Raw genomic sequence first — 27505 nt, forward strand, 5'->3', positions numbered from 1 at the left:
TCTGTTCTGTGCATTCAACTAACAGAGTTGAACCTTACTTTTGATTGAGCCGTTCTGAAACACTCTTTCTGTAGAAACTGCAATTGGACATTCTGAGCGCTAAGAGGCCTATATTGGGAAAAAGAATGTCTACAAATAAAAACTACACAGAAGAATTGTGTGAAACTTCTTTCTGTTCTGTTTGTTCAACTAAAAGAGTTGAACCTTAGTTTTGATTGAGCCGTTCTGAAACACTCTTTCTGTAGAAAATGCAAGTGGAGATTCGGAGCGCTAAGAGGGTAATAGTGGAAAAAGGAATGTCTCCAAATATAAACTACACAGAATCATTCTGTGAAACTTCTTTCTGATCTGTGCATTCAGCTAACAGAGTTAAACCATACTTTTGATTGAGCAGATCTGAACACTCTTTCTGTAGAAAATGCAACTGGACATTTGGAGCGCTAAGAGAGTAGTAGTGGAAAAAGGAATATATTCAAATATAAACTACACAGAAGCATTCTGTGAAACTTCTTTCTGATCTGAGCATTCAGCTAACGGAGTTAAACCATACTTATGATTGAGCAGTTTTGAAACACTCTGTCTGTAGAAAATGCAACTGGACATTCGTAGCGCTAAGTGGGTAATAGTGGAAAAAAGAATATGTTCAAATATAAACTACACAGAAGCATTGTATCAAACTTCTTTCTGTTCTGTGCATTCAACTAACAGAGTTGAACCTTACTTTTGATTGAGCCTTTCTGAAACACTCTTTCTGTAGAAACTGCAATTGGACATTCTGAGCGCTAAGAGACCTATATTGGGAAAAATAATATCTTCAAATAAAAATTACACAGAAGCATTGTGTGAAACTTATTTCTGATATGTTCATTAAGCTAACAGAGTTAAACCATACTTTTGATTGCGCAGTTCTGAACACTCTTTCTGTAGAAAATGCAAGTGGACATTCGGAGCGCTAAGAGGGTAATAGTGGAAAAAGGAATATATTCAAATATAAACTACACAGTAGCATTCTGTGAAAATTCTTTCTGTTCTGTGCATTCAACTAACAGAGTTGAACCTTACTTTTGATTGAGCCGTTCTGAAACACTCTTTCTGTAGAAACTGCAATTGGACATGCTAAGCGCTAAGAGGCCTACATTGGGAAAAAGAATATCTTCAAATAAAAACTACACAGATGCATTCTGTGAAACTTATTTCTGATCTGTAAACTCAGTTAACAGAGATAAAACATATTTTTGATTGAGCAGTTATGAAACACTCTTTTTGTAGAAAATGCAAGTGGAGATTCGGAGCGCTAAGAGGGTAATAGTGGAAAAAGGAATGTCTCCAAATATAAACTACACAGAATCATTCGGTGAAACTTCTTTCTGATCTGTGCATTCAGCTAACAGAGTTAAACCATACTTTTGATTGAGCAGATCTGAACACTCTTTCTGTTGAAAATGCAACTGGACATTTGGAGCGCTAAGAGCGTAGTAGTGGAAAAAGGAATATATTCAAATATAAACTACACAGAAGCATTCTGTGAAACTTCTTTCTGATCTGAGCATTCAGCTAACAGAGTTAAACCATACTTTTGATTGAGGAGTTTTGAAACACTCTGTCTGTAGAAAATGCAACTGGACATTCGTAGCGCTAAGTGGGTAATAGTGGAAAAAAGAATATGTTCAAATATAAACTACACAGAAGCATTGTATGAAACTTCTTTCTGTTCTGTGCATTAAACTAACAGAGTTGAACCTTACTTTTGATTGAGCCTTTCTGAAACACTCTTTCTGTAGAAACTGCAATTGGACATTCTGAGCGCTAAGAGGCCTCTATTGGGAAAAATAATATCTTCAAATAAAAACTACACAGAAGCATTGTGTGAAACTTATTTCTGATATGTTCATTAAGCTAACAGAGTTAAACCATACTTTTGATTGCGCAGTTCTGAACACTCTTTCTGTAGAAAATGCAAGTGGACATTCGGAGCGCTAAGAGGGTAATAGTGGAAAAAGGAATATATTCAAATATAAACTACACAGTAGCATTCTGTGAAAATTCTTTCTGTTCTGTGCATTCAACTAACAGAGTTGAACCTTACTTTTGATTGAGCCGTTCTGAAACACTCTTTCTGTAGAAACTGCAATTGGACATGCTAAGCGCTAAGAGGCCTACATTGGGAAAAAGAATATCTTCAAATAAAAACTACACAGATGCATTCTGTGAAACTTATTTCTGATCTGTAAATTCAGTTAACAGAGATAAAACATATTTTTGATTGAGCAGTTATGAAACACTCTTTTTGTAGAAAATGCAAGTGGAGATTCGGAGCGCTAAGAGGGTAATAGTGGAAAAAGGAATGTCTTCAAATATAAACTACACAGAATCATTCGGTGAAACTTCTTTCTGATGTGTGCATTCAGCTAACAGAGTTAAACCATACTTTTGATTGAGCAGATCTGAACACTCTTTCTGTTGAAAATGCAACTGGACATTTGGAGCGCTAAGAGCGTAGTAGTGGAAAAAGGAATATATTCAAATATAAACTACACAGAAGCATTCTGTGAAACTTCTTTCTGATCTGAGCATTCAGCTAACAGAGTTAAACCATACTTTTGATTGAGCAGTTTTGAAACACTCTGTCTGTAGAAAATGCAACTGGACATTCGTAGCGCTAAGTGGGTAATAGTGGAAAAAAGAATATGTTCAAATATAAACTACACAGAAGCATTGTATGAAACTTCTTTCTGTTCTGTGCATTCAACTAACAGAGTTGAACCTTACTTTTGATTGAGCCGTTCTGAAACACTCTTTCTATAGAAACTGCAATTGGACATTCTGAGCGCTAAGAGGCCTCTATTGGGAAAAATAATATCTTCAAATAAAAACTACACAGAAGCATTGTGTGAAACTTATTTCTGATATGTTCATTAAGCTAACAGAGTTAAACCATACTTTTGATTGCGCAGTTCTGAACACTCTTTCTGTAGAAAATGCAAGTGGACATTCGGAGCGCTAAGAGGGTAATAGTGGAAAAAGGAATATATTCAAATATAAACTACACAGTAGCATTCTGTGAAAATTCTTTCTGTTCTGTGCATTCAACTAACAGAGTTGAACCTTACTTTTGATTGAGCCGTTCTGAAACACTCTTTCTGTAGAAACTGCAATTGGACATGCTAAGCGCTAAGAGGCCTACATTGGGAAAAAGAATATCTTCAAATAAAAACTACACAGATGCATTCTGTGAAACTTATTTCTGATCTGTAAATTCAGTTAACAGAGATAAAACATATTTTTGATTGAGCAGTTATGAAACACTCTTTTTGTAGAAAATGCAAGTGGAGATTCGGAGCGCTAAGAGGGTAATAGTGGAAAAAGGAATGTCTTCAAATATAAACTACACAGAATCATTCGGTGAAACTTCTTTCTGATGTGTGCATTCAGCTAACAGAGTTAAACCATACTTTTGATTGAGCAGATCTGAACACTCTTTCTGTTGAAAATGCAACTGGACATTTGGAGCGCTAAGAGCGTAGTAGTGGAAAAAGGAATATATTCAAATATAAACTACACAGAAGCATTCTGTGAAACTTCTTTCTGATCTGAGCATTCAGCTAACAGAGTTAAACCATACTTTTGATTGAGCAGTTTTGAAACACTCTGTCTGTAGAAAATGCAACTGGACATTCGTAGCGCTAAGTGGGTAATAGTGGAAAAAAGAATATGTTCAAATATAAACTACACAGAAGCATTGTATGAAACTTCTTTCTGTTCTGTGCATTCAACTAACAGAGTTGAACCTTACTTTTGATTGAGCCGTTCTGAAACACTCTTTCTGTAGAAACTGCAATTGGACATTCTGAGCGCTAAGAGGCCTATACGGGAAAAAGAATGTCTACAAATAAAAACTACAAAGAAGAATTGTGTGAAACTTCTTTCTGTTCTGTTTGTTCAACTAAAAGAGTTGAACCTTAGTTTTGATTGAGCCATTCTGAAACACTCTTTCTGTAGAAAATGCAAGTGGAGATTCGGAGCGCTAAGAGGTTAATAGCGGAAAAAGGAATGTCTCCAAATATAAACTACACAGAATCATTCGGTGAAACTTCTTTCTGATCTGAGCATTCAGCTAACAGAGTTAAATCATACTTTTGATTGAGCAGATCTGAACACTCATTCTGTAGAAAATACAACTGGACATTTGGAGCGCTAAGAGAGTAGTAGTGGAAAAACGAATATATTCAAATATAAACTACACAGAAGCATTCTGTGAAACTTCTTTCTGATCTGAGCATTCAGCTAACAGAGTTAAACCATACTTTTGATTGAGCAGTTTTGAAACACTCTGTCTGTAGAAAATGCAACTGGACATTCGTAGTGCTAAGTGGGTAATAGTGGAAAAAAGAATATGTTCAAATATAAACTACACAGAAGCATTGTATGAAACTTCTTTCTGTTCTGTGCATTCAACTAACAGAGTTGAACCTTACTTTTGATTGAGCCTTTCTGAAACGCTCTTTCTGTAGAAACTGCAATTGGACATTCTGAGTGCTAAGAGGCCTATATTGGGAAAAATAATATCTTCAAATAAAAACTACACAGAAGCATTGTGTGAAACTTATTTTTGATATGTTCATTAAGCTAACAGAGTTAAACCATACTTTTGATTGCGCAGTTCTGAACACTCTTTCTGTAGAAAATGCAAGTGGACTTTCGGAGCGCTAAGAGGGTAATAGTGGAAAAAGGAATATATTCAAATATAAACTACACAGTAGCATTCTGTGAAAATTCTTTCTGTTCTGTGCATTCAACTAACAGAGTTGAACCTTACTTTTGATTGAGCCGTTCTGAAACACTCTTTCTGTAGAAACTGCAATTGGACATGCTAAGCGCTAAGAGGCCTACATTGGGAAAAAGAATATCTTCAAATAAAAACTACACAGATGCATTCTGTGAAACTTATTTCTGATCTGTAAATTCAGTTAACAGAGATAAAACATATTTTAGATTGAGCAGTTATGAAACACTCTTTTTGTAGAAAATGCAAGTGGAGATTCGGAGCGCTAAGAGGGTAATAGTGGAAAAAGGAATATCTTCAAATATAAACTACACAGAATCATTCGGTGAAACTTCTTTCTGATCTGTGCATTCAGCTAACAGAGTTAAACCATACCTTTGATTGAGCAGATGTGAACACTCTTTCTGTAGAAAATGCAACTGGACATTTGGAGCGCTAAGAGCGTATTAGTGGAAAAAGGAATATATTCAAACATAAACTACACAGAAGCATTCTGTGAAATTTCTTTCTGATCTGAGCATTCAGCTAACAGAGTTAAACCATACTTTTGATTGAGCAGTTTTGAAACACTCTGTCTGTAGAAAATGCAACTGGACATTCGTAGCGCTAAGTGGGTAATAGTGGAAAAGAGAATATGTTCAAATATAAACTACACAGAAGCATTGTATGAAACTTCTTTCTGTTCTGTGCATTCAACTAACAGAGTTGAACCTTACTTTTGATTGAGCCGTTCTGAAACACTCTTTCTGTAGAAACTGCAATTGGACATTCTGAGCGCTAAGAGGCCTATATTGGGAAAAAGAATGTCTACAAATAAAAACTACACAGAAGAATTGTGTGAAACTTTTTTCTGTTCTGTTTGTTCAACTAAAAGAGTTGAACCTTAGTTTTGATTGAGCCGTTCTGAAACACTCTTTCTGTAGAAAATGCAAGTGGAGATTCGGAGCGCTAAGAGGGTAATAGTGGAAAAAGGAATGTCTCCAAATATAAACTACACAGAATCATTCTGTGAAACTTCTTTCTGATCTGTGCATTCAGCTAACAGAGTTAAACCATACTTTTGATTGAGCAGATCTGAACACTCTTTCTGTAGAAAATGCAACTGGACATTTGGAGCGCTAAGAGAGTAGTAGTGGAAAAAGGAATATATTCAAATATAAACCACACAGAAGCATTCTGTGAAACTTCTTTCTGATCTGAGCATTCAGCTAACGGAGTTAAACCATACTTATGATTGAGCAGTTTTGAAACACTCTGTCTGTAGAAAATGCAACTGGACATTCGTAGCGCTAAGTGGGTAATAGTGGAAAAAAGAATATGTTCAAATATAAACTACACAGAAGCATTGTATCAAACTTCTTTCTGTTCTGTGCATTCAACTAACAGAGTTGAACCTTACTTTTGATTGAGCCTTTCTGAAACACTCTTTCTGTAGAAACTGCAATTGGACATTCTGAGCGCTAAGAGACCTATATTGGGAAAAATAATATCTTCAAATAAAAATTACACAGAAGCATTGTGTGAAACTTATTTCTGATATGTTCATTAAGCTAACAGAGTTAAACCATACTTTTGATTGCGCAGTTCTGAACACTCTTTCTGTAGAAAATGCAAGTGGACATTCGGAGCGCTAAGAGGGTAATAGTGGAAAAAGGAATATATTCAAATATAAACTACACAGTAGCATTCTGTGAAAATTCTTTCTGTTCTGTGCATTCAACTAACAGAGTTGAACCTTACTTTTGATTGAGCCGTTCTGAAACACTCTTTCTGTAGAAACTGCAATTGGACATGCTAAGCGCTAAGAGGCCTACATTGGGAAAAAGAATATCTTCAAATAAAAAATACACAGATGCATTCTGTGAAACTTATTTCTGATCTGTAAACTCAGTTAACAGAGATAAAACATATTTTTGATTGAGCAGTTATGAAACACTCTTTTTGTAGAAAATGCAAGTGGAGATTCGGAGCGCTAAGAGGGTAATAGTGGAAAAAGGAATGTCTTCAAATATAAACTACACAGAATCATTCGGTGAAACTTCTTTCTGATCTGTGCATTCAGCTAACAGAGTTAAACCATACTTTTGATTGAGCAGATCTGAACACTCTTTCTGTTGAAAATGCAACTGGACAATTGGAGCGCTAAGAGCGTAGTAGTGGAAAAAGGAATATATTCAAATATAAACTACACAGAAGCATTCTGTGAAACTTCTTTCTGATCTGAGCATTCAGCTAACAGAGTTAAACCATACTTTTGATTGAGGAGTTTTGAAACACTCTGTCTGTAGAAAATGCAACTGGACATTCGTAGCGCTAAGTGGGTAATAGTGGAAAAAAGAATATGTTCAAATATAAACTACACAGAAGCATTGTATGAAACTTCTTTCTGTTCTGTGCATTCAACTAACAGAGTTGAACCTTACTTTTGATTGAGCCTTTCTGAAACACTCTTTCTGTAGAAACTGCAATTGGACATTCTGAGCGCTAAGAGGCCTCTATTGGGAAAAATAATATCTTCAAATAAAAACTACACAGAAGCATTGTGTGAAACTTATTTCTGATATGTTCATTAAGCTAACAGAGTTAAACCATACTTTTGATTGCGCAGTTCTGAACACTCTTTCTGTAGAAAATGCAAGTGGACATTCGGAGCGCTAAGAGGGTAATAGTGGAAAAAGGAATATATTCAAATATAAACTACACAGTAGCATTCTGTGAAAATTCTTTCTGTTCTGTGCATTCAACTAACAGAGTTGAACCTTACTTTTGATTGAGCCGTTCTGAAACACTCTTTCTGTAGAAACTGCAATTGGACATGCTAAGCGCTAAGAGGCCTACATTGGGAAAAATAATATCTTCAAATAAAAACTACACAGATGCATTCTGTGAAACTTATTTCTGATCTGTAAATTCAGTTAACAGAGATAAAACATATTTTTGATTGAGCAGTTATGAAACACTCTTTTTGTAGAAAATGCAAGTGGAGATTCGGAGCGCTAAGAGGGTAATAGTGGAAAAAGGAATGTCTTCAAATATAAACTACACAGAATCATTCGGTGAAACTTCTTTCTGATGTGTGCATTCAGCTAACAGAGTTAAACCATACTTTTGATTGAGCAGATCTGAACACTCTTTCTGTTGAAAATGCAACTGGACATTTGGAGCGCTAAGAGCGTAGTAGTGGAAAAAGGAATATATTCAAATATAAACTACACAGAAGCATTCTGTGAAACTTCTTTCTGATCTGAGCATTCAGCTAACAGAGTTAAACCATACTTTTGATTGAGCAGTTTTGAAACACTCTGTCTGTAGAAAATGCAACTGGACATTCGTAGCGCTAAGTGGGTAATAGTGGAAAAAAGAATATGTTCAAATATAAACTACACAGAAGCATTGTATGAAACTTCTTTCTGTTCTGTGCATTCAACTAACAGAGTTGAACCTTACTTTTGATTGAGCCGTTCTGAAACACTCTTTCTGTAGAAACTGCAATTGGACATTCTGAGCGCTAAGAGGCCTCCATTGGGAAAAATAATATCTTCAAATAAAAACTACACAGAAGCATTGTGTGAAACTTATTTCTGATATGTTCATTAAGCTAACAGAGTTAAACCATACTTTTGATTGCGCAGTTCTGAACACTCTTTCTGTAGAAAATGCAAGTGGACATTCGGAGCGCTAAGAGGGTAATAGTGGAAAAAGGAATATATTCAAATATAAACTACACAGTAGCATTCTGTGAAAATTCTTTCTGTTCTGTGCATTCAACTAACAGAGTTGAACCTTACTTTTGATTGAGCCGTTCTGAAACACTCTTTCTGTAGAAACTGCAATTGGACATGCTAAGCGCTAAGAGGCCTACATTGGGAAAAAGAATATCTTCAAATAAAAACTACACAGATGCATTCTGTGAAACTTATTTCTGATCTGTAAATTCAGTTAACAGAGATAAAACATATTTTTGATTGAGCAGTTATGAAACACTCTTTTTGTAGAAAATGCAAGTGGAGATTCGGAGCGCTAAGAGGGTAATAGTGGAAAAAGGAATGTCTTCAAATATAAACTACACAGAATCATTCGGTGAAACTTCTTTCTGATGTGTGCATTCAGCTAACAGAGTTAAACCATACTTTTGATTGAGCAGATCTGAACACTCTTTCTGTTGAAAATGCAACTGGACATTTGGAGCGCTAAGAGCGTAGTAGTGGAAAAAGGAATATATTCAAATATAAACTACACAGAAGCATTCTGTGAAACTTCTTTCTGATCTGAGCATTCAGCTAACAGAGTTAAACCATACTTTTGATTGAGCAGTTTTGAAACACTCTGTCTGTAGAAAATGCAACTGGACATTCGTAGCGCTAAGTGGGTAATAGTGGAAAAAAGAATATGTTCAAATATAAACTACACAGAAGCATTGTATGAAACTTCTTTCTGTTCTGTGCATTCAACTAACAGAGTTGAACCTTACTTTTGATTGAGCCGTTCTGAAACACTCTTTCTGTAGAAACTGCAATTGGACATTCTGAGCGCTAAGAGGCCTATATGGGAAAAAGAATGTCTACAAATAAAAACTACAAAGAAGAATTGTGTGAAACTTCTTTCTGTTCTGTTTGTTCAACTAAAAGAGTTGAACCTTAGTTTTGATTGAGCCATTCTGAAACACTCTTTCTGTAGAAAATGCAAGTGGAGATTCGGAGCGCTAAGAGGTTAATAGCGGAAAAAGGAATGTCTCCAAATATAAACTACACAGAATCATTCGGTGAAACTTCTTTCTGATCTGAGCATTCAGCTAACAGAGTTAAATCATACTTTTGATTGAGCAGATCTGAACACTCATTCTGTAGAAAATACAACTGGACATTTGGAGCGCTAAGAGAGTAGTAGTGGAAAAACGAATATATTCAAATATAAACTACACAGAAGCATTCTGTGAAACTTCTTTCTGATCTGAGCATTCAGCTAACAGAGTTAAACCATACTTTTGATTGAGCAGTTTTGAAACACTCTGTCTGTAGAAAATGCAACTGGACATTCGTAGTGCTAAGTGGGTAATAGTGGAAAAAAGAATATGTTCAAATATAAACTACACAGAAGCATTGTATGAAACTTCTTTCTGTTCTGTGCATTCAACTAACAGAGTTGAACCTTACTTTTGATTGAGCCTTTCTGAAACGCTCTTTCTGTAGAAACTGCAATTGGACATTCTGAGTGCTAAGAGGCCTATATTGGGAAAAATAATATCTTCAAATAAAAACTACACAGAAGCATTGTGTGAAACTTATTTTTGATATGTTCATTAAGCTAACAGAGTTAAACCATACTTTTGATTGCGCAGTTCTGAACACTCTTTCTGTAGAAAATGCAAGTGGACTTTCGGAGCGCTAAGAGGGTAATAGTGGAAAAAGGAATATATTCAAATATAAACTACACAGTAGCATTCTGTGAAAATTCTTTCTGTTCTGTGCATTCAACTAACAGAGTTGAACCTTACTTTTGATTGAGCCGTTCTGAAACACTCTTTCTGTAGAAACTGCAATTGGACATGCTAAGCGCTAAGAGGCCTACATTGGGAAAAAGAATATCTTCAAATAAAAACTACACAGATGCATTCTGTGAAACTTATTTCTGATCTGTAAATTCAGTTAACAGAGATAAAACATATTTTTGATTGAGCAGTTATGAAACACTCTTTTTGTAGAAAATGCAAGTGGAGATTCGGAGCGCTAAGAGGGTAATAGTGGAAAAAGGAATATCTTCAAATATAAACTACACAGAATCATTCGGTGAAACTTCTTTCTGATCTGTGCATTCAGCTAACAGAGTTAAACCATACCTTTGATTGAGCAGATGTGAACACTCTTTCTGTAGAAAATGCAACTGGACATTTGGAGCGCTAAGAGCGTAGTAGTGGAAAAAGGAATATATTCAAACATAAACTACACAGAAGCATTCTGTGAAATTTCTTTCTGATCTGAGCATTCAGCTAACAGAGTTAAACCATACTTTTGATTGAGCAGTTTTGAAACACTCTGTCTGTAGAAAATGCAACTGGACATTCGTAGCGCTAAGTGGGTAATAGTGGAAAAGAGAATATGTTCAAATATAAACTACACAGAAGCATTGTATGAAACTTCTTTCTGTTCTGTGCATTCAACTAACAGTGTTGAACCTTACTTTTGATTGAGCCGTTCTGAAACACTCTTTCTGTAGAAACTGCAATTGGACATTCTGAGCGCTAAGAGGCCTATATTGGGAAAAAGAATGTCTACAAATAAAAACAACACAGAAGAATTGTGTGAAACTTCTTTCTGTTCTGTTTGTTCAACTAAAAGAGTTGAACCTTAGTTTTGATTGAGCCGTTCTGAAACACTCTTTCTGTTGAAAATGCAAGTGGAGATTCGGAGCGCTAAGAGGGTAATAGTGGAAAAAGGAATGTCTCCAAATATAAACTACAGAGAATCATTCTGTGAAACTTCTTTCTGATCTGTGCATTCAGCTAACAGTGTTAAACCATACTTTTGATTGAGCAGATCTGAACACTCTTTCTGTAGAAAATGCAACTGGACATTTGGAGCGCTAAGAGAGTAGTAGTGGAAAAAGGAATATATTCAAATATAAACTACACAGAAGCATTCTGTGAAACTTCTTTCTGATCTGAGCATTCAGCTAACAGAGTTAAACCATACTTATGATTGAGCAGTTTTGAAACACTCTGTCTGTAGAAAATGCAACTGGACATTCGTAGCGCTAAGTGGGTAATAGTGGAAAAAAGAATATGTTCAAATATAAACTACACAGAAGCATTGTATGAAACTTCTTTCTGTTCTGTGCATTCAACTAACAGAGTTGAACCTTACTTTTGATTGAGACTTTCTGAAACACTCTTTCTGTAGAAACTGCAATTGGACATTCTGAGCGCTAAGAGGCCTATATTGGGAAAAATAATATCTTCAAATAAAAACTACACAGAAGCATTGTGTGAAACTTATTTCTGATATGTTCATTAAACTTACAGAGTTAAACCATACTTTTGATTGCGCAGTTCTGAACACTCTTTCTGTAGAAAATGCAAGTGGACATTCGGAGCGGTAAGAGGGTAATAGTGGAAAAAGGAATATATTCAAATATAAACTACACAGAAGCATTCTGTGAAACTTCTTTCTGATCTGAGCATTCAGCTAACAGAGTTAAACCATACTTTTGATTGAGGAGTTTTGAAACACTCTGTCTGTAGAAAATGCAACTGGACATTCGTAGCGCTAAGTGGGTAATAGTGGAAAAAAGAATATGTTCAAATATAAACTACACTGAAGCATTGTATGAAACTTCTTTCTGTTCTGTGCATTCAACTAACAGAATTGAACCTTACTTTTGATTGAGCCTTTCTGAAACACTCTTTCTGTAGAAACTGCAATTGGACATCCTGAGCGCTAAGAGGCCTATATTGGGAAAAATAATATCTTCAAATAAAAACTACACAGAAGCATTGTGTGAAACTTATTTCTGATATGTTCATTAAGCTAACAGAGTTAAACCATACTTTTGATTGCGCAGTTCTGAACACTCTTTCTGTAGAAAATGCAAGTGGACATTCGGAGCGCTAAGAGGGTAATAGTGGAAAAAGGAATATATTCAAATATAAACTACACAGTAGAATTCTGTGAAAATTCTTTCTGTTCTGTGCATTCAACTAACAGAGTTGAACCTTACTTTTTATTGAGCCGTTCTGAAACACTCTTTCTGTAGAAACTGCAATTGGACATGCTAAGCGCTAAGAGGCCTACATTGGGAAAAAGAATATCTTCAAATAAAAACTACACAGATGCATTCTGTGAAACTTATTTCTGATCTGTAAATTCAGTTAACAGAGATAAAACATATTTTTGATTGAGCAGATATGAAACACTCTTTTTGTAGAAAATGCAAGTGGAGATTCGGAGCGCTAAGAGGGTAATAGTGGAAAAAGGAATGTCTTCAAATATAAACTACACAGAATCATTCGGTGAAACTTCTTTCTGATCTGTGCATTCAGCTAACAGAGTTAAACCATACTTTTGATTGAGCAGATCTGAACACTCTTTCTGTTGAAAATGCAACTGGACATTTGGAGCGCTAGGAGCGTAGTAGTGGAAAAAGGAATATATTCAAATATAAACTACACAGAAGCATTCTGTGAAACTTCTTTCTGATCTGAGCATACAGCTAACAGAGTTAAACCATACTTTTGATTGAGCAGTTTTGAAACACTCTGTCTGTTGAAAATGCAACTGGACTTTCGTAGCGCTAAGTGGGTAATAGTGGAAAAAAGTATATGTTCAAATATAAACTACACAGAAGCATTGTACGAAACATCTTTCTGTTCTGTGCATTCAACTAACAGAGTTGAACCTTACTTTTGATTGAGCCGTTCTGAAACACTCTTTCTGTAGAAACTGCAATTGGACATTCTGAGCGCTAAGAGGCATATATTGGGAAAAAGAATGTCTACAAATAAAAACTACACAGAAGAATTGTGTGAAACTTCTTTCTGTTCTGTTTGTTCAACTAAAAGAGTTGAACCTTAGTTTTGATTGAGCCGTTCTGAAACACTCTTTCTGTTGAAAATGCAAGTGGAGATTCGGAGCGCTAAGAGGGTAATAGTGGAAAAAGGAATGTCTCCAAATATAAACTACAGAGAATCATTCTGTGAAACTTCTTTCTGATCTGTGCATTCAGCTAACAGTGTTAAACCATACTTTTGATTGAGCAGATCTGAACACTCTTTCTGTAGAAAATGCAACTGGACATTTGGAGCGCTAAGAGAGTAGTAGTGGAAAAAGGAATATATTCAAATATAAACTACACAGAAGCATTCTGTGAAACTTCTTTCTGATCTGAGCATTCAGCTAACAGAGTTAAACCATACTTATGATTGAGCAGTTTTGAAACACTCTGTCTGTAGAAAATGCAACTGGACATTCGTAGCGCTAAGTGGGTAATAGTGGAAAAAAGAATATGTTCAAATATAAACTACACAGAAGCATTGTATGAAACTTCTTTCTGTTCTGTGCATTCAACTAACAGAGTTGAACCTTACTTTTGATTGAGACTTTCTGAAACACTCTTTCTGTAGAAACTGCAATTGGACATTCTGAGCGCTAAGAGGCCTATATTGGGAAAAATAATATCTTCAAATAAAAACTACACAGAAGCATTGTGTGAAACTTATTTCTGATATGTTCATTAAACTTACAGAGTTAAACCATACTTTTGATTGCGCAGTTCTGAACACTCTTTCTGTGGAAAATGCAAGTGGACATTTGGAGCGGTAAGAGGGTAATAGTGGAAAAAGGAATATATTCAAATATAAACTACACAGTAGCATTCTGTGAAAATTCTTTCTGTTCTGTGCATTCAACTAACAGAGTTGAACCTTACTTTTGATTGAGCCGTTCTGAAACACTCTTTCTGTAGAAACTGCAATTGGACATGCTAAGCGCTAAGAGGCCTACATTGGGAAAAAGAATATCTTCAAATAAAAACTACACAGATGCATTCTGTGAAACTTATTTCTGATCTGTAAACTCAGTTAACAGAGATAAAACATATTTTTGATTGAGCAGTTATGAAACACTCTTTTTGTAGAAAATGCAAGTGGAGATTCGGAGCGCTAAGAGGGTAATAGTGGAAAAAGGAATGTCTTCAAATATAAACTACACAGAATCATTCGGTGAAACTTCTTTCTGATCTGTGCATTCAGCTAACAGAGTTAAACCATACTTTTGATTGAGCAGATCTGAACACTCTTTCTGTTGAAAATGCAACTGGACATTTGGAGCGCTAAGAGCGTAGTAGTGGAAAAAGGAATATATTCAAATATAAACTACACAGAAGCATTCTGTGAAACTTCTTTCTGATCTGAGCATTCAGCTAACAGAGTTAAACCATACTTTTGATTGAGGAGTTTTGAAACACTCTGTCTGTAGAAAATGCAACTGGACATTCGTAGCGCTAAGTGGGTAATAGTGGAAAAAAGAATATGTTCAAATATAAACTACACTGAAGCATTGTATGAAACTTCTTTCTGTTCTGTGCATTCAACTAACAGAATTGAACCTTACTTTTGATTGAGCCTTTCTGAAACACTCTTTCTGTAGAAACTGCAATTGGACATTCTGAGCGCTAAGAGGCCTATATTGGGAAAAATAATATCTTCAAATAAAAACTACACAGAAGCATTGTGTGAAACTTATTTCTGATATGTTCATTAAGCTAACAGAGTTAAACCATACTTTTGATTGCGCAGTTCTGAACACTCTTTCTGTAGAAAATGCAAGTGGACATTCGGAGCGCTAAGAGGGTAATAGTGGAAAAAGGAATATATTCAAATATAAACTACACAGTAGAATTCTGTGAAAATTCTTTCTGTTCTGTGCATTCAACTAACAGAGTTGAACCTTACTTTTTATTGAGCCGTTCTGAAACACTCTTTCTGTAGAAACTGCAATTGGACATGCTAAGCGCTAAGAGGCCTACATTGGGAAAAAGAATATCTTCAAATAAAAACTACACAGATGCATTCTGTGAAACTTATTTCTGATCTGTAAATTCAGTTAACAGAGATAAAACATATTTTTGATTGAGCAGATATGAAACACTCTTTTTGTAGAAAATGCAAGTGGAGATTCGGAGCGCTAAGAGGGTAATAGTGGAAAAAGGAATGTCTTCAAATATAAACTACACAGAATCATTCGGTGAAACTTCTTTCTGATCTGTGCATTCAGCTAACAGAGTTAAACCATACTTTTGATTGAGCAGATCTGAACACTCTTTCTGTTGAAAATGCAACTGGACATTTGGAGCGCTAGGAGCGTAGTAGTGGAAAAAGGAATATATTCAAATATAAACTACACAGAAGCATTCTGTGAAACTTCTTTCTGATCTGAGCATACAGCTAACAGAGTTAAACCATACTTTTGATTGAGCAGTTTTGAAACACTCTGTCTGTTGAAAATGCAACTGGACTTTCGTAGCGCTAAGTGGGTAATAGTGGAAAAAAGTATATGTTCAAATATAAACTACACAGAAGCATTGTACGAAACTTCTTTCTGTTCTGTGCATTCAACTAACAGAGTTGAACCTTACTTTTGATTGAGCCGTTCTGAAACACTCTTTCTGTAGAAACTGCAATTGGACATTCTGAGCGCTAAGAGGCATATATTGGGAAAAAGAATGTCTACAAATAAAAACTACACAGAAGAATTGTGTGAAACTTCTTTCTGTTCTGTTTGTTCAACTAAAAGAGTTGAACCTTAGTTTTGATTGAGCCGTTCTGAAACACTCTTTCTGTAGAAAATGCAAGTGGAGATTCGGAGCGCTAAGAGGGTAATAGTGGAAAAAGGAATGTCTCCAAATATAAACTACACAGAATCATTCTGTGAAACTACTTTCTGATCTGTGCATTCAGCTAACAGAGTTAAACCATACTTTTGATTGAGCAGATCTGAACACTCTTTCTGTAGAAAATGCAACTGGACATTTGGAGCGCTAAGAGAGTAGTAGTGGAAAAAGGAATATATTCAAATATAAACTACACAGAAGCATTCTGTGAAACTTCTTTCTGAACTGAGCATTCAGCTAACAGAGTTAAACCATACTTTTGATTGAGCAGTTTTGAAACACTCTGTCTGTAGAAAATGCAACTGGACATTCGTAGCGCTAAGTGGGTAATAGTGGAAAAAAGAATATGTTCAAATATAAACTACACAGAAGCATTGTATGAAACTTCTTTCTGTTCTGTGCATTCAACTAACAGAGTTGAACCTTACTTTTGATTGAGCCTTTCTGAAACGCTCTTTCTGTAGAAACTGCAATTGGACATTCTGAGCGCTAAGAGGCCTATATTGGGAAAAATAATACCTTCAAATAAAAACTACACAGAAGCATTGTGTGAAACTTATTTCTGATATGTTCATTAAGCTAACAGAGTTAAACCATACTTTTGATTGCGCAGTTCTGAACACTCTTTCTGTAGAAAATGCAAGTGGACATTCGGAGCGCTAAGAGGGTAATAGTGGAAAAAGGAATATATTCAAATATAAACTACACAGTAGCATTCTGTGAAAATTCTTTCTGTTCTGTGCATTCAACTAACAGAGTTGAACCTTACTTTTGATTGAGCCGTTCTGAAACACTCTTTCTGTAGAAACTGCAATTGGACATGCTAAGCGCTAAGAGGCCTACATTGGGAAAATGAATATCTTCAAATAAAAACTACACAGATGTATTCTGTGAAACTCATTTCTGATCTGTAAATTCAGTTAACAGAGATAAAACATATTTTTGATTGAGCAGTTATGAAACACTCTTTTTGTAGAAAATGCAAGTGGAGATTCGGAGCGCTAAGAGGGTAATAGTGGAAAAAGGAATGTCTTCAAATATAAACTACACAGAATCATTCGGTGAAACTTCTTTCTGATCTGTGCATTCAGCTAACAGAGTTAAACCATACCTTTGATTGAGCAGATGTGAACACTCTTTCTGTAGAAAATGCAACTGGACATTTGGAGCGCTAAGAGCGTATTAGTGGAAAAAGGAATATATTCAAACATAAACTACACAGAAGCATTCTGTGAAATTTCTTTCTGATCTGAGCATTCAGCTAACAGAGTTAAACCATACTTTTGATTGAGCAGTTTTGAAACACTCTGTCTGTAGAAAATGCAACTGGACATTCGTAGCGCTAAGTGGGTAATAGTGGAAAAGAGAATATGTTCAAATATAAACTACACAGAAGCATTGTATGAAACTTCTTTCTGTTCTGTGCATTCAACTAACAGAGTTGAACCTTACTTTTGATTGAGCCGTTCTGAAACACTCTTTCTGTAGAAACTGCAATTGGACATTCTGAGCGCTAAGAGGCCTATATTGGGAAAAAGAATGTCTACAAATAAAAACTACACAGAAGAATTGTGTGAAACTTCTTTCTGTTCTGTTTGTTCAACTAAAAGAGTTGAACCTTAGTTTTGATTGAGCCGTTCTGAAACACTCTTTCTGTAGAAAATGCAAGTGGAGATTCGGAGCGCTAAGAGGGTAATAGTGGAAAAAGGAATGTCTCCAAATATAAACTACACAGAATCATTCTGTGAAACTTCTTTCTGATCTGTGCATTCAGCTAACAGAGTTAAACCATACTTTTGATTGAGCAGATCTGAACACTCTTTCTGTAGAAAATGCAACTGGACATTTGGAGCGCTAAGAGAGTAGTAGTGGAAAAAGGAATATATTCAAATATAAACTACACAGAAGCATTCTGTGAAACTTCTTTCTGATCTGAGCATTCAGCTAACGGAGTTAAACCATACTTATGATTGAGCAGTTTTGAAACACTCTGTCTGTAGAAAATGCAACTGGACATTCGTAGCGCTAAGTGGGTAATAGTGGAAAAAAGAATATGTTCAAATATAAACTACACAGAAGCATTGTATCAAACTTCTTTCTGTTCTGTGCATTCAACTAACAGAGTTGAACCTTACTTTTGATTGAGCCTTTCTGAAACACTCTTTCTGTAGAAACTGCAATTGGACATTCTGAGCGCTAAGAGACCTATATTGGGAAAAACAATATCTTCAAATAAAAATTACACAGAAGCATTGTGTGAAACTTATTTCTGATATGTTCATTAAGCTAACAGAGTTAAACCATACTTTTGATTGCGCAGTTCTGAACACTCTTTCTGTAGAAAATGCAAGTGGACATTCGGAGCGCTAAGAGGGTAATAGTGGAAAAAGGAATATATACAAATATAAACTACACAGTAGCATTCTGTGAAAATTCTTTCTGTTCTGTGCATTCAACTAACAGAGTTGAACCTTACTTTTGATTGAGCCGTTCTGAAACACTCTTTCTGTAGAAACTGCAATTGGACATGCTAAGCGCTAAGAGGCCTACATTGGGAAAAAGAATATCTTCAAATAAAAACTACACAGATGCATTCTGTGAAACTTATTTCTGATCTGTAAACTCAGTTAACAGAGATAAAACATATTTTTGATTGAGCAGTTATGAAACACTCTTTTTGTAGAAAATGCAAGTGGAGATTCGGAGCGCTAAGAGGGTAATAGTGGAAAAAGGAATGTCTTCAAATATAAACTACACAGAATCATTCGGTGAAACTTCTTTCTGATCTGTGCATTCAGCTAACAGAGTTAAACCATACTTTTGATTGAGCAGATCTGAACACTCTTTCTGTTGAAAATGCAACTGGACATTTGGAGCGCTAAGAGCGTAGTAGTGGAAAAAGGAATATATTCAAATATAAACTACACAGAAGCATTCTGTGAAACTTCTTTCTGATCTGAGCATTCAGCTAACAGAGTTAAACCATACTTTTGATTGAGCAGTTTTGAAACACTCTGTCTGTAGAAAATGCAACTGGACATTCGTAGCGCTAAGTGGGTAATAGTGGAAAAAAGAATATGTTCAAATATAAACTACACAGAAGCATTGTATGAAACTTCTTTCTGTTCTGTGCATTCAACTAACAGAGTTGAACCTTACTTTTGATTGAGCCGTTCTGAAACACTCTTTCTGTAGAAACTGCAATTGGACATTCTGAGCGCTAAGAGGCCTATATGGGAAAAAGAATGTCTACAAATAAAAACTACAAAGAAGAATTGTGTGAAACTTCTTTCTGTTCTGTTTGTTCAACTAAAAGAGTTGAACCTTAGTTTTGATTGAGACATTCTGAAACACTCTTTCTGTAGAAAATGCAAGTGGAGATTCGGAGCGCTAAGAGGTTAATAGCGGAAAAAGGAATGTCTCCAAATATAAACTACACAGAATCATTCGGTGAAACTTCTTTCTGATCTGAGCATTCAGCTAACAGAGTTAAATCATACTTTTGATTGAGCAGATCTGAACACTCCTTCTGTAGAAAATACAACTGGACATTTGGAGCGCTAAGAGAGTAGTAGTGGAAAAACGAATATATTCAAATATAAACTACACAGAAGCATTCTGTGAAACTTCTTTCTGATCTGAGCATTCAGCTAACAGAGTTAAACCATACTTTTGATTGAGCAGTTTTGAAACACTCTGTCTGTAGAAAATGCAACTGGACATTCGTAGTGCTAAGTGGGTAATAGTGGAAAAAAGAATATGTTCAAATATAAACTACACAGAAGCATTGTATGAAACTTCTTTCTGTTCTGTGCATTCAACTAACAGAGTTGAACCTTACTTTTGATTGAGCCTTTCTGAAACGCTCTTTCTGTAGAAACTGCAATTGGACATTCTGAGTGCTAAGAGGCCTATATTGGGAAAAATAATATCTTCAAATAAAAACTACACAGAAGCATTGTGTGAAACTTATTTTTGATATGTTCATTAAGCTAACAGGGTTAAACCATACTTTTGATTGCGCAGTTCTGAACACTCTTTCTGTAGAAAATGCAAGTGGACTTTCGGAGCGCTAAGAGGGTAATAGTGGAAAAAGGAATATATTCAAATATAAACTACACAGTAGCATTCTGTGAAAATTCTTTCTGTTCTGTGCATTCAACTAACAGAGTTGAACCTTACTTTTGATTGAGCCGTTCTGAAACACTCTTTCTGTAGAAACTGCAATTGGACATGCTAAGCGCTAAGAGGCCTACATTGGGAAAAAGAATATCTTCAAATAAAAACTACACAGATGCATTCTGTGAAACTTATTTCTGATCTGTAAATTCAGTTAACAGAGATAAAACATATTTTTGATTGAGCAGTTATGAAACACTCTTTTTGTAGAAAATGCAAGTGGAGATTCGGAGCGCTAAGAGGGAAATAGTGGAAAAAGGAATATCTTCAAATATAAACTACACAGAATCATTCGGTGAAACTTCTTTCTGATCTGTGCATTCAGCTAACAGAGTTAAACCATACCTTTGATTGAGCAGATGTGAACACTCTTTCTGTAGAAAATGCAACTGGACATTTGGAGCGCTAAGAGCGTAGTAGTGGAAAAAGGAATATATTCAAACATAAACTACACAGAAGCATTCTGTGAAATTTCTTTCTGATCTGAGCATTCAGCTAACAGAGTTAAACCATACTTTTGATTGAGCAGTTTTGAAACACTCTGTCTGTAGAAAATGCAACTGGACATTCGTAGCGCTAAGTGGGTAATAGTGGAAAAGAGAATATGTTCAAATATAAACTACACAGAAGCATTGTATGAAACTTCTTTCTGTTCTGTGCATTCAACTAACAGAGTTGAACCTTACTTTTGATTGAGCCGTTCTGAAACACTCTTTCTGTAGAAACTGCAATTGGACATTCTGAGCGCTAAGAGGCCTATATTGGGAAAAAGAATGTCTACAAATAAAAACAACACAGAAGAATTGTGTGAAACTTCTTTCTGTTCTGTTTGTTCAACTAAAAGAGTTGAACCTTAGTTTTGATTGAGCCGTTCTGAAACACTCTTTCTGTTGAAAATGCAAGTGGAGATTCGGAGCGCTAAGAGGGTAATAGTGGAAAAAGGAATGTCTCCAAATATAAACTACAGAGAATCATTCTGTGAAACTTCTTTCTGATCTGTGCATTCAGCTAACAGTGTTAAACCATACTTTTGATTGAGCAGATCTGAACACTCTTTCTGTAGAAAATGCAACTGGACATTTGGAGCGCTAAGAGAGTAGTAGTGGAAAAAGGAATATATTCAAATATAAACTACACAGAAGCATTCTGTGAAACTTCTTTCTGATCTGAGCATTCAGCTAACAGAGTTAAACCATACTTATGATTGAGCAGTTTTGAAACACTCTGTCTGTAGAAAATGCAACTGGACATTCGTAGCGCTAAGTGGGTAATAGTGGAAAAAAGAATATGTTCAAATATAAACTACACAGAAGCATTGTATGAAACTTCTTTCTGTTCTGTGCATTCAACTAACAGAGTTGAACCTTACTTTTGATTGAGCCTTTCTGAAACACTCTTTCTGTAGAAACTGCAATTGGACATTCTGAGCGCTAAGAGGCCTATATTGGGAAAAATAATATCTTCAAATAAAAACTACACAGAAGCATTGTGTGAAACTTATTTCTGATATGTTCATTAAACTAACAGAGTTAAACAATACTTTTGATTGCGCAGTTCTGAACACTCTTTCTGTAGAAAATGCAAGTGGACATTCGGAGCGCTAAGAGGGTAATAGTTGAAAAAGGAATATATTCAAATATAAACTACACAGTAGCATTCTGTGAAAATTCTTTCTTTTCTGTGCATTCAACTAACAGAGTTGAACCTTACTTTTGATTGAGCCGTTCTGAAACACTCTTTCTGTAGAAACTGCAATTGGACATGCTAAGCGCTAAGAGGCCTACATTGGGAAAAAGAATATCTTCAAATAAAAACTACACAGATGCATTCTGTGAAACTTATTTCTGATCTGTAAACTCAGTTAACAGAGATAAAACATATTTTTGATTGAGCAGTTATGAAACACTCTTTTTGTAGAAAATGCAAGTGGAGATTCGGAGCGCTAAGAGGGTAATAGTGGAAAAAGGAATGTCTTCAAATATAAACTACACAGAATCATTCGGTGAAACTTCTTTCTGATCTGTGCATTCAGCTAACAGAGTTAAACCATACTTTTGATTGAGCAGATCTGAACACTCTTTCTGTTGAAAATGCAACTGGACATTTGGAGCGCTAAGAGCGTAGTAGTGGAAAAAGTAATATATTCAAATATAAACTACACAGAAGCATTCTGTGAAACTTCTTTCTGATCTGAGCATTCAGCTAACAGAGTTAAACCATACTTTTGATTGAGGAGTTTTGAAACACTCTGTCTGTAGAAAATGCAACTGGACATTCGTAGCGCTAAGTGGGTAATAGTGGAAAAAAGAATATGTTCAAATATAAACTACACTGAAGCATTGTATGAAACTTCTTTCTGTTCTGTGCATTCAACTAACAGAATTGAACCTTACTTTTGATTGAGCCTTTCTGAAACACTCTTTCTGTAGAAACTGCAATTGGACATTCTGAGCGCTAAGAGGCCTATATTGGGAAAAATAATATCTTCAAATAAAAACTACACAGAAGCATTGTGTGAAACTTATTTCTGATATGTTCATTAAGCTAACAGAGTTAAACCATACTTTTGATTGCGCAGTTCTGAACACTCTTTCTGTAGAAAATGCAAGTGGACATTCGGAGCGCTAAGAGGGTAATAGTGGAAAAAGGAATATATTCAAATATAAACTACACAGTAGCATTCTGTGAAAATTCTTTCTGTTCTGTGCATTCAACTAACAGAGTTGAACCTTACTTTTGATTGAGCCGTTCTGAAACACTCTTTCTGTAGAAACTGCAATTGGACATGCTAAGCGCTAAGAGGCCTACATAGGGAAAAAGAATATCTTCAAATAAAAACTACACAGATGCATTCTGTGAAACTTATTTCTGATCTGTAAATTCAGTTAACAGAGATAAAACATATTTTTGATTGAGCAGTTATGAAACACTCTTTTGTAGAAAATGCAAGTGGAGATTCGGAGCGCTAAGAGGGTAATAGTGGAAAAAGGAATGTCTCCAAATATAAACTACACAGAATCATTCGGTGAAACTTCTTTCTGATCTGTGCATTCAGCTAACAGAGTTAAACCATACTTTTGATTGAGCAGATCTGAACACTCTTTCTGTAGAAAATGCAACTGGACATTTGGAGCGCTAAGAGCGTAGTAGTGGAAAAAGTAATATATTCAAATATAAACAACACAGAAGCATTCTGTGAAACTTCTTTCTGATCTGAGCATTCAGCTAACAGAGTTAAACCATACTTTTGATTGAGCAGTTTTGAAACACTGTGTCTGTAGAAAATGCAACTGGACATTCGTAGCGCTAAGTGGGTATAGTGGAAAAAAGAATATGTTCAAATATTAACTACACAGAAGCATTCTGTGAAACTTCTTTCTGTTCTGTGCATTCAACTAACAGAGTTGAACCTTACTTTTGATTGAGCCGTTCTGAAACACTCTTTCTGTAGAAACTGCAATTGGACATTCTGAGCGCTAGAAGGCCTATATTGGGAAAAAGAATGTCTACAAATAAAAACTACAGAGAAGAATTGTGTGAAACTTCTTTCTGTTCTGTTTGTTCAACTAAAAGAATTGAACCGTAGTTTTGATTGTGTCGTTCTGAGAAACTCTTTCTGTAGAAAGTGCAATTGGAGATTCGGAGCGCTAAGAGGGTAATAGTGGAAAAAAGAATGTCTCCAAATATAAACTACACAGAATCATTCTGTGAAACTTTTTTCTGATCTGTGCATTCAGCTAACAGAATTAAACCATACTTTTGATAGAGCAGATCTGAACACTCTTTCTGTAGAAAATGCAACTGGACATTTGGAGCGCTAAGAGAGTAGTAGTGGAAAAAGGAATATATTCAAATATAAACTACACAGAAGCATTCTGTGAAACTTCTTTCTGATCTGAGCATTCAGCTAACAGAGTTAAACCATACTTTTGATTGAGCAGTTTTGAAACACTCTGTCTGTAGAAAATGCAACTGGACATTCGTAGCGCTAAGTGGGTAATTGTGGAAAAAAAATATGTTCAATTATACACTAAACAGAAGCAGTGTATGAAACTTCTTTCTGTTCTGTGAATTCAACTAACAGAGTTGAACCTTACTTTTGATTGAGCCTTTCTGAATCACTCTTTCTGTAGAAACTGCAATTGGACATTCTGAGCGCTAAGAGGCCTATATTGGGAAAAATAATATCTTCAAATAAAAACTACACAGAAGCATTGTGTGAAACTTATTTCTGATATGTTCATTAAGCTAACAGAGTTAAACCATACTTTTGATTGCGCAGTTCTGAACACTCTTTCTGTAGAAAATGCAAGTGGACATTCGGAGCGCTAAGAGGGTAATAGTGGAAAAAGGAATATATTCAAATATAAACTACACAGTAGCATTCTGTGAAAATTCTTTCTGTTCTGTGCATTCAACTAACAGAGTTGAACCTTACTTTTGATTGAGCCGTTCTGAAACACTCTTTCTGTAGAAACTGCAATTGGACATGCTAAGCGCTAAGAGGCCTACATTGGGAAAAAGAATATCTTCAAATAAAAACTACACTGATGCATTCTGTGAAACTTATTTCTGATCTGTAAATTCAGTTAACAGAGATAAAACATATTTTTGATTGAGCAGTTATGAAACACTCTTTTTGTAGAAAATGCAAGTTGAGATTGGGAGCGCTAAGAGGGTAATAGTGGAAAAAGGAATGTCTTCAAATATAAACTACACAGAATCATTCGGTGAAACTTCTTTCTGATCCGTGCATTCAGCTAACAGAGTTAAACCATACTTTTGATTGAGCAGATCTGAACACTCTTTCTGTAGAAAATGCAACTGGACATTTGGAGCGCTAATGGCGTAGTAGTGGAAAAAGGAGTATATTCAAATATAAACTACAGAGAGGCATTCTGTGAAACTACTTTCTGATCTGAGCATTCAGCTAACAGAGTTAAACCATACTTTTGATTGAGCAGTTTTGAAACACTCTGTCTGTAGAAAATGCAACTGGACATTCGTAGCGCTAAGTGGGTAATAGTGGAAAAAAGAATATGTTCAAATATAAACTACACAGAAGCATTGTATGAAACTTCTTTCTGTTCTGTGCATTCAACTAACAGAGTTGAACCTTACTTTTGATTGAGCCGTTCTGAAACACTCTTTCTGTAGAAACTGCAATTGGACATTCTGAGTGCTAAGAGGCCTATATTGGGAAAAAGAATGTCTACAAATAAAAACTACACAGAAGAATTGTGTGAAACTTCTTTCTGTTCGGTTTGTTCAACTAAAAGAGTTGAAACTTAGTTTTGATTGAGCCGTTCTGAAACACACTTTCTGTAGAAAATGCAAGTGGAGATTCGGAGCGCTAAGAGGGTAATAGTGGAAAAAGGAATGTCTCCAAATATAAACTACACAGAATCATTCTGTGAAACTTCTTTCTGATCTGTGCATTCAGCTAACAGAGTTAAACCATACTTTTGATTGAGCAGATCTGAACACTCTTTCTGTAGAAAATGCAACTGTACATTTGGAGCGCTAAGAGAGTAGTAGTGGAAAAAGGAATATATTCAAATATAAACTACACAGAAGCATTCTGTGAAACTTCTTTCTGATCTGAGCATTCAGCTAACAGAGTTAAACCATACTTTTGATTGACCAGTTTTGAAACACTCTGTCTGTAGAAAATGCAACTGGACATTCGTAGCGCTAAGTGGGTAATAGTGGAAAAAAGAATATGTTCAAATATAAACTACACAGAAGCATTGTATGAAACTTCTTTCTGTTCTGTGCATTCAACTAACAGAGTTGAACCTTACTTTTGATTGAGACTTTCTGAAACACTCTTTCTGTAGAAACTGCAATTGGACATTCTGAGCGCTAAGAGGCCTATATTGGGAAAAATAATATCTTCAAATAAAAACTACACAGAAGCATTGTGTGAAACTTATTTCTGATATGTTCATTAAGCTAACAGAGTTAAAACATACTTTTGATTGCGCAGTTCTGAACACTCTTTCTGTAGAAAATGCAAGTGGACATTCGGAGCGCTAAGAGGGTAATAGTGGAAAAAGGAATATATTCAAATATAAACTACACAGTAGCATTCTGTGAAAATACTTTCTGTTCTGTGCATTCAACTAACAGAGTTGAACCTTACTTTTGATTGAGCCGTTCTGAAACACTCTTTCTGTAGAAACTGCAATTGGACATGCTAAGCGCTAAGAGGCCTACATTGGGAAAAAGAATATCTTCAAATAAAAACTACACAGATGCATTCTGTGAAACTTATTTCTGATCTGTAAATTCAGTTAACAGAGATAAAACATATTTTTGATTGAGCAGTTATGAAGCACTCTTTTTGTAGAAAATGCAAGTGGAGATTCGGAGCGCTAACAGGGTAATAGTGGAAAAAGGAATGTCTACAAATATAAACTACACAGAATCATTCGGTGAAACTTCTTTCTGATCTGTGCATTCAGCTAACAGAGTTAAACCATACTTTTGATTGAGCAGATCTGAACACTCTTTCTGTAGAAAATGCAACTGGACATTTGGAGCGCTAAGAGCGTAGTAGTGGAAAAAGGAATATATTCAAATATAAACTACACAGAAGCATTCTGTGAAACTTCTTTCTGATCTGAGCATTCAGCTAACAGAGTTAAACCATTCTTTTGATTGAGCAGTTTTGAAACACTCTGTCTGTAGAAAATGCAACTGGACATTCGTAGCGCTAAGTGGGTAATAGTGGAAAAAAGAATATGTTCAAATATAAACTACACAGAAGCATTGTATGAAACTTCTTTCTGTTCTGTGCATTCAACTAACAGAGTTGAACCTTACTTTTGATAGAGCCTTTCTGAAACACTCTTTCTGTAGAAACTGCAATTGGACATTCTGAGCGCTAAGAGGCCTCTATTGGGAAAAATAATATCTTCAAATAAAAACTACACAGAAGCATTGTGTGAAACTTATTTCTGATATGTTCATTAAGCTAACAGAGATAAACCATAGTTTTGATTGCGCAGTTCTGAACACTCTTTCTGTAGAAAATGCAAGTGGACATTCGGAGCGCTAAGAGGGTAATAGTGGAAAAAGGATTATATTCAAATATAAACTACACAGTAGCATTCTGTGAAAATTCTTTCTGTTCTGTGCATTCAACTAACAGAGTTG

This window comes from Symphalangus syndactylus, chromosome 20 (genome assembly GCF_028878055.3).
Source record: "Symphalangus syndactylus isolate Jambi chromosome 20, NHGRI_mSymSyn1-v2.1_pri, whole genome shotgun sequence".
In the NCBI taxonomy this organism is placed as follows: Eukaryota; Metazoa; Chordata; class Mammalia; order Primates; family Hylobatidae; genus Symphalangus; species Symphalangus syndactylus.